Genomic DNA, 14,693 nt, shown 5'->3' with positions numbered 1-14,693 from the left:
TGGTCAAAATGTGAAGAATGAGGCTCCCAAAATGTAGAGTGTTGTTTCAGTCAGCTTTTGGAGGCCTTTCTCAACTCCAAATTGAGGTCATGATAACTCATTGGAAATCTCTCTTTGTCTAGTTATCATTTGACTCATCACGAAAGTCATTTGGTCACTCCAGCTAGGATAAAGAGTGATTTTCCCAAGGTCACTCTAGAAGTGCATCAACTCTCCTGAGGCAAATGATGTTTTGGATATTTCTCCCAAACAATGAGACCTGTGTAAAAACTGAATGAGGTTTTTATTATTGGCTCTATGGTGGACAAAACCCACTCTCACTTTTGTCAAATTCATCTTTTCTTGCTCAGAAACATCATTTGAATAAAACCTATCCCGATGTGTGGAACAGGGGATTTGTAGAAATGAAGGGAAATGAAGGCGATAAGGGGCTTCTAATTTCTTGAGAAAATTTTGGGAATTAGGGAGGGATGTTAGGAAGTAGAGGAAAGTGGAATTTAAAGGATTGAGTGAGGGGAAGGGGTCCAAAAGGACAAAACACAGGCCTAACCTAGAAAAGTGTCAAATTGTAGCAATAGGATAGGGTTTGTGGGAAAATGATGAATTTGAGGGATATCAGTGATGGCAAGTGTTTAAGAATGTGTATTAATGATAGGGGAAGGTGTATGAGCATCAGGATACAAGTTTTGTTGATGATTTGACCATCCAAGAAAAATTACCTTCAAAACCCTAGGAGAGGGAAATGAGCCTTACCTAGTTACAACTGAAGCACAAACAAGGTGTAAAATGACCCATTGGAACCTGAAATAATGATGAAAACTCTTTGAATGATGGTACACTCAACCGAATGGTGACATGAATCAATACTTGAAAAACTTTGGAAGGAGTGAAAACAATCCTAGACCTAATACCTAGTGACCAAATTTTACTTGAAGACTCGCTGAAATGATGAAATTTGACTTTGACACCCTAAGACCACTTTGTAAGAGCATGTTTGATCACTAGTGGAAGGTTGCAAAGACTGACACTAACAGAAGGAGTGGGTAGTTTGAATTTATGGCACAAATCTTCGGAAATATACTGCCAAAGATGCATTTGTGATAGAAATTTGGAGGGAATGGTCAGATTCAAATTCGAAATCACCTATAAATCTGGCATGTTGCCCTACATTAGAACAATTTGCTCTCTGAAAATCGCTTGTGACCTTTCTTGCCTTAAGTTAATGAACTTGTCTGATTGGGAAGAATTTTGTAAGTACCTAAGGCTAGCTAACGTGTCTGAAACTTTCTGTAAGGCCATCTTGGACAGAATGATGGCCACTAACCTTGTAGAAGCCGCAAGTTCTTAAGCTACAACCCTTGAAGTTATGCTGACAATGGAAGCAACACCCTCTGTAGCTACATCACCTAGGCCTAAGTTGTCTGTTGTTGATAAGAAACAAACAAAACCGCAACCAGTTCCGGTGAGATAGTCACCAAGGAAAAACCCCGCTGAGATTTGTCAAAAGGGTAAATTAGACAAGTCAAAATAGCCACATGAACCCCTTGATATTGATGAAGAAGAGCGCTGCGAAGGCATTCAAGATTTGGATGCCAAAGAGGGTGAGCCTATAACTTGGCTCCTAAAGTATATCTCACTACGGAAAGGCAAAACGAAAGTACTGAAAGATCCAGATACCGGCAAGTTTATGGTTTCTCCACCACTACTACCGGAGAAGGTGGTATTTGAAGGTGCACTCTTAGGGTGCATTCCTACACTCAAAATGGAAGATTGGGATCTGAAAGATCATGAGAAATTCCCCCAGTTGGTGCCAAATAAGTATTTGGTGAAGATCTACTATGAGGAGATCGGAGTAACGCGACTGGAGCCAATAAATTGGGTCGCGGGGGTTGAAAAGGCAGGATTGTTGAATATGTTGTACGTGTCGCATTTCAGTAGAACAATCATCAACATGGTCTATGTGAGACAATTTCTTACCCTATTACATGATGGGTGTCTCTAGTTGGGAGAACCCATCCCCATTATAGACATGCTGATCCACCGCATTACGATGATGCCATATCAAGGGCTCGATCTAGGCGAGGCATTTGGAGGTAAAACCAAAGAAAGGAAACTCGTGAACCAAATGAAAAGCAAGTTTGGCTTAGTAAATAAGTCACATAGATATTCCATCCACTCTATTACAGAAAAGGTGTTGCAGTTTTCTGTGCAGATCTTGGCCTGCAAGATCATGAGGAAGTGTCATGTGGACGAGGTTCCGGCACAAGCAATTTCACTTGCTGCCCAATGTGCTAAGGGAGTGCAGTACCTCTGTAAAGAATATTTGACCAGCTGTCGTGAAGCATAGGATGATGACAAGGCATTCCATTATGCCTGGCTATTGTTATTTATTGCCCTTGTCAAGTGGAGGCTACCATAAAATAGTCAATTCCCTCTACAGGATGTTGCCTTACCAAAAGCCGCGAAGTTCGCTTCGCTATGGGCGACAGAGGACCCTGTAAGAGTCATGGAGATGATGATGTTTTGGGTGTTGGTAGAAATGGTTCTACACATAGCGATAAGCCAAAGGTCGAGGCTATCACCAACTCTGTTTGAGCAATTTGAGGCTTATGCAGAGTTCAAGGTGGATTTTCACAATGTGTCTATCCGTGTAAGAAAGGATTCAAAGAAGACATGGTACAAGTTGTCGTACCTGGTGGGTAACGCTGATGTACAAGAAATTGTGGGAAAGTGGCTACACCCCTCAGATATCTGTGCAGGTACAAGCAAGGTAGGGGAGAGTTCCTCCATGTAGAATAGAGTAACGCAAAAGCAAAAATAGGTTGAGTCGGATGCATTTCAAGAGAAAGTTGCACAACAGAAGAAGGAAGTGGATGCCAAGGCGGCTGCTGCTAAGACAACTACTAAGAAAGAGCGCATTGCTAAGGATACCACTGTCGATGTTGAGGAGTTTGTTTCTCAACACACTGAGGACAAAGGGGAATTTGATTTCGAAGGAGGTGGGGGCAAGGGACAGAGCACTCCATTTAAGCTACAAAAGCGAAAAAAGGAGACAAATTTTGTACCTAGAAAGAAGAAGAAATCTGACAAGCACACACAAGTTAATCCAATGGTCCTCACTTAGGGGCACTTGGATGAAATCGAAGATAAGGTGTGCGACACCACGATGGAATTGTGGGCACAGTTTGAATAGCAGTACCAGCAAGAGCTGGGGAATGTGCAGAAGGATCTACGCGACCTGCAAATTTAGATGGGACAGCTGCAAGCAATCATTGGTTAGGTGAGCAAGATTCAAGCAAGCCTATAACAAGAGAGCGCGAATGTGTTGGATATTGATCGAAATCTAGACCTCAGAGTCATTCCACTACTAGAGGGGTCGCTACCTATGTAGTCAGAGGAAGGAAACACTCAGTTGGCATAGCTTGAGGACTTAGGTGTCAATCTCGTGGCACTTCCTATTCAAACTCTCCATGAATTACATCAAGAAGTATCCAATGAATTAAGGGCAGGGGGCAGTGCACGCTACTAGTAATCAATGAAGTGAAGACCAAAAACGCATACATATTCGCAGAAAAGGTGTAGGCACTGAAAGAGAAGGAAGAAAGGGCCACGCGTAGCCAAAACTTGGAGGCAGCCATTACACATGCATGTAATATGTTAGCGCTTGGAATTCACCTAGGCTGAAATAGACAAACTCTCAAGGCTACATCAAACCATTTCACCTCGTAGCTAGCCCTACGAGGTATGAGAAGGCTCTCTCGGGTCAGATTTGATAGATCTTATAATATAATTAGGCTGACCAATTAAGAATAAGGATTTTAGGCTAGTAAATTGATAGGGGGTTTGATTTGATGATTTTTGGGGTTTTTTAATGGAATGACGGGGCTTTTCTGGGCTACATGGGCAAAATCACAGCTTCAAACAGAAAAATATAATGACTACACAGGTTGTCAACTGAGGCAAGGTAGGCATGCAATTTAACACCAAATCTGGTTTCAAACGGGATGGCAAGACTGGTGAGGAGTTAAGGAGGGCAGACAATAACTCTGAATCCTCCTTAAACAGTAGAAAACATCGAATGCGAACAAACTTATAGGAGGAGCATATAATACTATGAATTCCTACCTAATCACTTCATTTGTTCAGCTTGAAAGGGTCATGAAATGAAATGGAATATAACTGATTACATATGAGACAAAGGGAAAAACTTATGCTAAATCAACATACCACATGAATCTCGGCAAACAGAGCTGTGAAATTCCATTAAATTCTCTGTTATAAAACTGTACAATAAAAAGCTCTCTGCTTCTCCAGCAGCTCCCAGCGCTCAGAAAAAACTCTCCTCCCTCTCTCTCTACTTACAAATGAATTTTTTAATACAATAAGTCAAACTACTGCCCAAAAAAAAGGGCGCTGTTTTAACGAACCTCACAAAAATATCAAACAAACTACAGCTGGGAAAAACAAGTCGACCCCAAGATGAGGGATTTGTTTTATTATCCTTATTAACAAAATAAACTAAAAAAAATAATCAGCGCTTTCGTGAGGGGGCTCCACTGAATTCTGTTGATGGTTTGGCTAAAACTGGAGCGCATATCTAGTTTGCAATATTAATTAAAATCTGGGAAATAGGAACCGAATCCTCTTTGTTGTTCTGGCACCGTTTGAATAGCGGTGACATTACACGTTTACCCTTGGCACTCTTTTGTAGGATGTTGGCAGGCGGCATCCCTGCAACAAGATTTGTATCGAACTGTGGGCACCTTTTCTTCACTGGTGTAGTTTCAATTTTATTTGTGGATCTTCCCTGTATAGAGTCATTCTTATCAAACATTTTATCTGGTAGGAACAATGGGGAAGCCCCAGGAAAGACATCTTGCTCAAAGGGTGTAGCCCTTACAGGTTGCAAGCAGAAATCGAACCACTGATAGATGAGTGGAGATGGATCCCGCACACGACCTCCAACTTTATCACTTGGAATACTGGAAATAGCTGGAATTGACCAAAGATCTGCCCATAAGCTGGTACCAGACTTTGGGACAGCTACGGCAACATTAGACATGCGTTTAGCTGCTGGAATCACATCATTTGTCCATCCTACTGCAACCCAAACATCTCCAGATCCAAAAGCCTTTAGATAGTGTACACTATCAAACAATCGGACCTGCCTCTGTAGTATAAGAAAATGTTCCCTTATTGTCAGCCATAAAATCTTCAGAATAAGTATTCCTCTCTGCATCATCATCCCAAGTCTCGGAATCTCTTTCATCCATCATGGTGTCCTCAAATTCATCCTCCTCGGCTGGAGTCTGACCCACTGACCAGAAAGTAAAAGCTGGTCTGACAAATCTGTCTGATCGTTTTAGCAAGTATGGGTCAAATGGAAAGAACATATCAAGCCTCTCACACCCCCAAAGGCCTTGGATTCCTCCATCTCCAATGCGTTCTTTGAACTCGTAAATTCTAAAACATCAAATAGATAAAATGCTTTAACCTGCCTTAGAAATTCTTCTACCACTGACGGCAAACATATCTTTAATGGATTCAGTGTGTGCTCAATTATATTTTTCAGTGACAACTGTTCTAATAGTAATCTCTGTTGAGGATCATCCATGAGCAACTTCATTCGGAAACAAAGAATATACATAACAGCTTGAAATGCTGAATAGAAGACCCCATGCACTCCTGGATTCATAGCCTTCCAATCCTCATTATGATGAGGCAAGTATTGCAAGCACCAGTCTACCAACCTTTTTAATGACGCAGAAACTATAGATAAAGGCAGGTATTTAGCACGAGATAAATAACTAGCTAGATAAGCAGCTGCAGTCATCCTTGTATTTGGTGGGCGAGATTTGTTGACAAAAATGTCACAAAGAATAGATGCAAAGGCTGCACCACATGTTGTTGGAGCCAACGAGCAAAGATAGAAGACAAGGAACTGGGTAAACTTGGACTTGTGAGTATTCAAAATAGTTGATTGAAATGAATGCATGAGAGTATCATAGACCTGTGGCAAGCGTCCCTCATCAACACAAGCTTTCAGATGCTCTAAAGTCAATTCCATTAACACATCCATTTTATCTGCAACCTCACCTAGACTCTGCATAGCAGTAGATTTTGGCAATTGAACCTTTGCCTCACTACCAGGTTTCCCAGGTTCTTCATTTTCTTCATCATCTTCCATTTCCATGTCAAATGTGTAGACCTTGCTTGAGTCTTCATGTAAAATATATTCCCACCTTATTTCAACATCAATCTCAATAAGCCTGTCCACCACTGCCATAAGTATTCTCCTACCAATTATCTCTCCAACAGCACTACTCTCCACCCTGAGCATGTTCTCAATATACAAAGCATTCCAATCTTTATGAATAACTCTGTGTGCCATTCTTCGAAGAATTATTGTTTGCAGTCTTAATGCAGCAGTGGGCACAAGTTCTGCCATTTGTTGTATTGCCAAATGCACACGATCTAGAATTTTATTTTTCCTTGCTAGGTGCTCTGACTTTTTCTGGAAGAGTTGATCTGCAGTTAGCCCACCTAAAATCAACCGTCTAGTTAGGGAATCCATAAATAGTGGCAATCCACATGAAGGCGGCAGGAAATTCCTGACAAGCATGTCTAAGCACCTATCTACAAACCCTCCATTTGATGTCGCCAATTTGATAATAAATTCTGTCAAACCATCTGCTACATCCAAACTATAATTCCAAAAGCTCATACCAAGAACACAGCTTAGAAGAGAACTATGGTGATACTCATTAATAGAGGAAACTGCCTGAGAAAGTGCCTTCAATGCCATCACCAATGCTGTTTCCTGAGCAGAATATCCAGCTTCGATATCATTAAGGTCTTGAAGGAGTTGGTTATAACATGTTGCATCCCCCTTTTCCAATGTACAAATTTCATCTCAGATCGTCATCTGTTACTCTTGAAGTTCTCCTTGAACTCCATCTTGACTCTGAATTCCATCTTGCCTCTGACTGAGGTTTAGAATACCTATCATTTGAGGGAACCCGTCCTCTTATATCAGCACTATCACTCCCAACATCTGAACTGGCATATCCAGGTTGTGTAATCGGAGAATGAGGATGTACCATTGGAAACGGCTTACTTGAATGGGGATCTGAGTCAGACAAGCTAGATCCTGATAACCTACGTCTATGTACCTTTCATATGTGTGCTAGCTGGAGCTGCCATAGTATGGGAGGTTTGTAAGACATGCCGCCCTGTCTCTGACATTGGTTCTCTGAAACAAACAGTATTGATTTGAGTTCTCCTCAGTTCCAACTGGAGGAAATCGGCACTAACTTGATGTGCCAGTGCAATTAGATCATCTGGTGATACTGCAGTTCCTTGCAGTCTTTCATCTGCTATAAGCCCATCCTCACTTCCACGTGTTTGTCGCCGGTTATGCCCAACACTTTCTGAAGAATCTTTTACAGTATCTGTAGCCTTTTCCAATAATAGCTCACGCAGAGATTTGAGAGCTTCATGGGCTACTGGTGTCAAATAAATGTGCAGTATGGTTTCAAAGTAGTCAAACACATGAATCTCTTCACTGTCATCCAACTGCAATGGAGCTGTAACACCATAAAGACAACCAAAATATATACCTGCATTTTGCAATACCTGCTCTCCACAAAATATATATAAATGATGCTTTGAAATTGTGTTTGTGCAGGTAGAAGTTTTGAAGTTTGCTGCTGTCTTAGGAAGAGCTGAAGATAAATTACACAAATTTAAACAACACATAAATGATTTCTTCTTCAAAACACTGTTTTGAAGAAGAATCAATCTCTGATATGAGACAGAGTCTAACATAATACACTGCCAAAACTCAACATTCCCAAAGATGTAACATCACCAACAAATATTCAAAAGTTGGCTACAGCAGTCAGGGAATCAAAGAAGGAAATCGACCGAGTTTGATTTGAGGTACAGATGTAGATCTCTGAGTTGCAGTTGAATTTGTAGCCGACCACTCCACCAAAATACTGGAACAATGCGAAGTCACAATTAAAGAGGGAATCACCACTCTCGACACAACAATCAAGGATTGGATAGATATCTTTGAACAGGACATGGAACTTTGGACATCTCTACAGGAGGAACCTACTATGAAGAATATTGGTACAGATATCAGGGAGAAGCAGCAACAGTTCGACGAAATTGAGTCAATTGTGCCGACTTTGGCGCTAGTCTAGCGCTTCGCTCGACTACAGGAAGGACACTAGCTGCAGACAGCGATTGAAGAATTGCAACATAAAGAGGCCATATTAAGGGCCAAGACACAACCATGGACAGAGGAAGCATGTTGTCTCACTCTGTTAGTTCTAGAAAATTTGAAAACTATCCAGCAAATGCAAAGGATGATGGGCCTCACGGTGGAAGGCCCTACTACAGATAAGTTGGTCGAAGAAGTAGAGTAGGCCGCGGTGCAGGGTACTGCTGATTTGCAAGTGCTAAAGATGGAGTTCCACGAACTCCAAGACAATATTGCTATGCCACTCGAGTGACTCGAGGGAAAGTCACCCAATTTGTGTTGGGGGCCTGTTGGGATAGGGTCCCTGGGGCTAAGATGAGTAAAATTTTGGTTAAATTTTATAATATTCTTTTGTAAGCATGTAAAGTCTCTGTGTAATATGGAAGCGGAGCGTGAAGCTAGTATGAGTCAGAGGGGCATTAGTCCCTTAGGTGTGTAAGTGATAGAGAGTTTTTGAGACCCGCCCATGGTCCGCGGACCATGGTATTGTAATTGAAATGCTATATATAGATGAGTCATAGTGAGTCTAGGTATCGAACTTTTTGATAAGAATATTTGGAAGGGAAAGTAAGCCAAGACAGGAAAAGTCTGTTTCCTATACTTAGATGAAAGGGGAAGGCTCCTATAGCTGAGTGCGCATAGACCTTGGTAAGTCTTCAGGCTGAATGTGTGGGCCCCTGCAACTGAGTGCGCAGGGAAAAATGAGTCTATACTTGAAGGATTATTCTTAATAAAGACAATTTTGAGCCAATTTGAATGCACCTGTGTATTATTTCTTATTTATGCAAGTATATATAAATTCTCTCTATGTTATGATCTATATGAATTAATGCTTATTTGTTGCGCGAAAATAGTAGATCTTTAATATCTATGCATGTTAATACCAATTAAGAACCTTCGCGAAGATCTGGAGTTTGTTAAGTGCATTTATGGTAATTGTCTACTCGGAAGGGTTAAGGGTGCATGGAGATAGATCTAAGCAATAAGGACTACATAAATCTATCACATAGGTCTCTAGATGCCAAAACCTAGTTCTTTCATCCCCCAATACTACTTCGGGTGAGACTACAACCTGCGCTACGTAGGTTGTTACCAAAAGGGCCAACAGTTAGGGTTCTTTTGGTAGGTGCAGATAATGTTGAACCTGGGTCAGGCCACATCAAGTCAACAGTTGTCTTCATGCAACATACAAGATGATGATGAGTGGGAAGAGTCTTGTGTGTTGAGACTATATTCATCATGATCAGCCTCACGTCCTTGTGTCAATCGAGGAGATAACTCATCAGATGAAGAAGCAAGAGAATATGGAGTATCTTTGCCACATGTAGATGCCTTGTGAATGGTAGGACACATAGGCAAGTGAGGTGCAAAGGAAGTTTCAATATGGATGTTTGCTTTAACCAGAGCACATTCCAGATCTGAGTTAGAATGTTCATGATAAAACAGAAGATCATATGATGTACTTGGGCGTTCGTCACGGCATATGGAAGCATGGGAGTGATGACTGCCCAAGACCGGTGGTTGATCGAAAGAATTAACTATACACGATGTTTCACTGAGATTAACAGATTGATAATTGTTAGAGAATGGAAGCCCATTGTTTTGATGCATACAATTTTGAATCAGAGATGGGGAATTGATAGTCTACTCACCTTTCTTCTCCTCTCCCACTGTAATGTGATTGCCTTATGCCCAATCGCAATTTTAGCCAGTAACTTGAGAATTGAGATAATGTGCACAGTTGGCTCGAGAAACATATTGATCAAGCGAGTCATGGTACAAGGAGTCATGGCTTGTGAATGATGGAGGATGGGAGAGAGGTAGATCAACTTCTAGAATTGAGTTGTGAATGGTGATGTCATCTTGCGGAATGGAGGATTGAGTCTTGGCTTTAGGCTCTCTTAGCCATTCTGGAATATCATCAATGGAAGTAGGAGATAGATGAGAAGATGGGTTGGGGACATGCTGTGTGGGTTCCTTAGCCTCGCAATCAGCATAAGGGGCCACCCACATCAGGACCAGAAAAGGAGGAGGAAAATGAACCAATGGGGTGATGGGATCCTCCTTTATAATCTAGGGTGCCTCATGAGCCACAAGAGTTGGGGAGGAAGGGAAATCAAGGGGTTCATCGCATTGAGAAAAATGAACCAAGCATTTAAACTTTTCTCTCAAGAAATCAAAGTTCAAAATTTGTTGAAGAATTTCACAACAAAGGGGAAGGAAATGATAAGAAAAGTCCTAATCTGATTCGTCAGGCTACATTCTTAAGCTACAACTTTTTTCACGGAGAATCGGTGGCTATATTCATCAAATGTTTGAATCATCATCGTAGAAAGTTGACCGAATGATTCGATAGAGGCAAAGGGTAATGTATGACACCATTGTTGAGCACAACCTTCGAATGTGAGGGTGAGTAGTACAACCCAGACATCTTCAGACTTTATTTGGTGACGATGGAAAAGAGTCATAAATTGAAGCACATGCACATGAAAAGACGGTTCACCCTCACCATTGAACTTCAACTTGGAAAAGTCATGAATAAATTCCATAGGGATGGTACATTTAGGCTTTATAGAAAAACATCCCGAGATTATGATTTTAGGAAGACCCCTTTTAAATAAGAGATTCAAACCAGACTCTACGAGCACAACATGTCATTTGGCCCTCCTTCTGGCGCCATTTTGTTGATGGTGTTGGACCCGCCAACAAAGGGGTTCTCCCTAGTATGAAGTCCCAATTAGACCTCACACCATTTGGTGTAGGAGTCCCATCCAATATCATGGCTCGGTTGCCATTATCTTAGAGATTTGCCTTAGCTTTTGTTGTTTAGCACATGAGAGTGTTATGCTTATGACTTCAAGAAAGCAAGGTGAGTGTGCCTGGTGAGTGCGTAATGTAACTCTATGTCTAGGTTCTCTTACTGTCAAAAGGGGGAGGTAAAGTGAACCTCTTGATGAGAGGGAATATTCCCAACCCAAGAAGAAACACACACTAACAACAACAAGGGTATGTCCAACATCCAACGTAATAGTCCACAGTGGATGCGGAAGTTGTGAAAACAAAAGCTCAAGGGAAAACACATACACCATCCAGTGGAATAGTACACACAGGGTGACGGTTGTTAACACCAAGAAATACGAAAATATGGTATGTCTAATGTCCAATAGAGTAGTCCACACATACATGACAACAGTGATATATAATACAACACATCTTCAACAATATGAGTACTAAAATAATTGATGTAGTTTAACTATCTTAGTATAGGTTAAGCAAACATGCATTACAAATGTTTAAAGAATAGTCTTACAAAGATACAAAACATGCGTGAAAATGTGATGTCCTAGGATAGGCTTTTGAATTAATAAAAAGATCCAAGACACATATGTACACCATACATAACTAGTCCCAGTACTAGGACATTTGAGTCACTTCTCGCCCCTTAAAGAATAGACTATAGACTGTCAAGGCTATGTGGGAGGAGGTAAGGTGAAAAGGACTTTTCTCATAGAATGAGGGGGTATATATAGCCAAGGGGGAATAAGTGACCCTTGTAACTCTTCAACTTCCCTCATGATTGTTTGACTTCCTATGACTTTTCCACTTTACATGAATCTTCAACTTCATATGTGGGTCTCTTGGACTTCCACTTTACATTACATTGATTACAACAAGTATGGCCCATAGTAGGGATGTGGCTGACACAACTCGACATGACACTGCAGACATGTATTGGCTGACTGTGGTGTCCGTGTTAAGCTATTGTGCTGCTGAGTGATGGTGTGCGCTCAATGTAACATGTCTTCACCTCCGCATGGTAAAGCATGCAGGGTCTTCGATGGTCTTGGTCTTTGCTTGACGGTGCATGTGAATATGTCCCCTTCACTCGCTTGTTCAATGTGCTTCATGTGTTCATTTGACTGCGAGCGATTCTTATAGCATGCGGATCTTCTCTGCTCCATTTGTAGTCGTGCCATGTTTCATCGATGTACATGTTCCTACAATCACTCATAACGAGATGACATCAAATCCAAAAATCTCCTAGTCTTCCATGATGCATTGTTTTCCATTTCGGTGCAGGTGGTCGGGAAAGGCACAAGGCAAAGAGACTATGGAGAGCACAACATGGGCTGGGATGCAAGGCTCTAATGCACTGTGGGGAAAAACTGCGTAGATGTCACTGGGAGATATATTTTGGCGATCCAATATAGGAATGACAGCTGTGGGGAAAAACCTAACTTGAAGGCAGAATTGTGTGGTTTCTAGGAGGAAGGCTAGGCGGGGTGTCAAGGAGCTACTGGGCCAATCTGTGCAATTTTCAAGGTGAGCACTGAGTAGGTCATCTAGCTTGGATTTGTGCAATTTCTTCGGGGAAGACAATGCGGGCAGTAAGAAGCACTGACAGAAAAAATTTGCGTAGTTTTCCGAAGGAGAACAAGGTCAGCCTGTGGGAGCTGCTGGTCAAAACTATGCAATCCTAAGAGATAGTATGAGCCCGGATAGTTCTACGTAGTTTCTGAGTTGGTTGGAGAGTGCGGGAGAAGGGCTCGACAGGAAAGCTCTGTGTAATTTCTGATCTGGTTGCAGAACAGGGAAGATGGGCTGGAGAGGACAGCTCTACGCAATTCCTGAGTTGGTTGTAGAGTGGGGAAGAAGGCATGGCAGGACAACTCTGCACAATTCCTAAGCTAGTTGAAGAGTGGGGAAGAAGGCCTTGCAGGATAGCTCTGCGCAATTCCTGAGTTGGTTCCAGATCGGGGAAGAAGGGTTCGACATGACATATCTGCATAATTTTGGAGATCAGTACAGCCCTAGGTCACAGCTCAAGTCATTTCTTCCGATTGACTAGTGGGAGGCTTGATGAGAGGTCTTGTGGGAAGCACCGGCTAGATTGACTTCTGGGACAACTTTTGCATAGTTATAGGAGTCAATTAGTTGTCTCATCTCCAGAATTCCGCAAAGAAGGCTTCCCAGAGGATAGACTCAATCTCTTCACAGTTCTGGGCAACAGTGCAAGGTCACTGAAATCGGGTCTAGTTAATGGAGGGTTGTCCCGTTGATAGCTTTTCAAGTAAAATTGACTAAGTGTGGAAGCGATTGTACTCATGCAGACACGACAATGTGATCACACACTTAGAATGGATCGATGACAAGACACCTCAAACCAATAAGACAACATTTGTTCAGTGAGACTCACTCGAAGGTTGAGAGCGATAAGTGCGACAATTGAAATATGTCTTCGAATGATTGTGACGACACTTGTGCGACAATGTTTACAACTTTGTGTGTAAGTGTGACGGATGTCGACAGAGTGAAAACAAATCATACACACAAAGACAAGCCTTCAAAATTACCAAAACAAACTCGCAAGCATGACATAGTGATCAACATGCCAAAGAAGACAGCTAGTCAAACAAGTGAAATGGAAGCAAGACACGTAAAGGAAACACAATAAATGATTTTGTGCATGCAAACATGAATGTTATCAAAGACAGAATGATATGACAATGATAAGCAGTCCTTCAAGCTTCACTGAGAGATGTACTTCAAAACATATTCTTTACTTATCATGCTTACCCTTGAGATGATCATGCATCCAAAGGAGTTTGCATGAGGTCTCAATGATAACCTAGTTTCTTGTTCCCTCTCCTCAACTCCTTGAGAGTGATGCATCATGTCACCTTTTCCTATAGCCACTAGGAGATAGATCAGTGTAGTTTTAGTGGACAGTGACTGATGTCTGGATGATCTACGCAGTTTTCAAGATCAAGGTTGGACTGCCTACTCTACGCAGTTTCTGAGTGCAATGTAGCCTGAATAGCTGAGGGACAATACTGTGCATTTTCGAATGACAAGACACTGCTGTGGGGTGTGGTCCTAGGAGGACACCTCTTTGCAGTTTCTTAATGCGAGGCAGTCGGACTGCTCTGTGCATTTCTGGAAAGCAGTGCTAGCTGTGTGACTACTCTGTGCATTTCTAGAGAGCAATGTTGGTTGCCTGACTACTCTATGCATTTTTGGAGAGCAATGCTGGTTGGGCAGCTGAGGGACAACACTACGCAGTTTCTAAAGACAGTGGGTTTCGGTTGGGGAAGGACACTAGAGGAAACCAATGCACAGTTTTGGATGCCAAGGGAGGCTAGGGTCTTTCTGCACTGTGCAGTTCCAGCAGGCAAGGGAAAAAGCTTAAGGGTTACAGAAGCAAAGTGCACAGTTCTGGGAAGCTGGATGAGACTAAGTTTCTTAGGAAATTGGCTATTTGTGAGATCAGTGAAACAGATGTAAACAGTGATAGGACTCGACTATTATCACACACGAACACGTAGTGATACAACGTAGACCATCCAAAATGTATAAAACATACTCTGCTTGATGCATAAACCTTCATGACAAGAGTGCATGAAGTGAGTGTGAAACATGTCTA

At 41.8% G+C, this 14,693-nt stretch overlaps 1 pseudogene; it reads right to left on the bottom strand.

Moving 5' to 3' along the window:
• Positions 1-4,971: 4,971 nt before the first annotated feature.
• Positions 4,972-14,693, bottom strand: part of LOC149138360 (uncharacterized) — a 55,155-nt pseudogene continuing 45,433 nt past the window's right edge.

Source organism: Pinus tabuliformis, chromosome X, assembly GCF_031772625.1.
Source record: "Pinus tabuliformis cultivar Carrire ecotype Pingquan chromosome X, CPIR1, whole genome shotgun sequence".
NCBI classification, from domain to species: domain Eukaryota; kingdom Viridiplantae; phylum Streptophyta; class Pinopsida; order Pinales; family Pinaceae; genus Pinus; species Pinus tabuliformis.
Note: the sequence above shows the minus strand (reverse complement) of the source record. Positions and strands in the feature narration are given on the sequence as shown.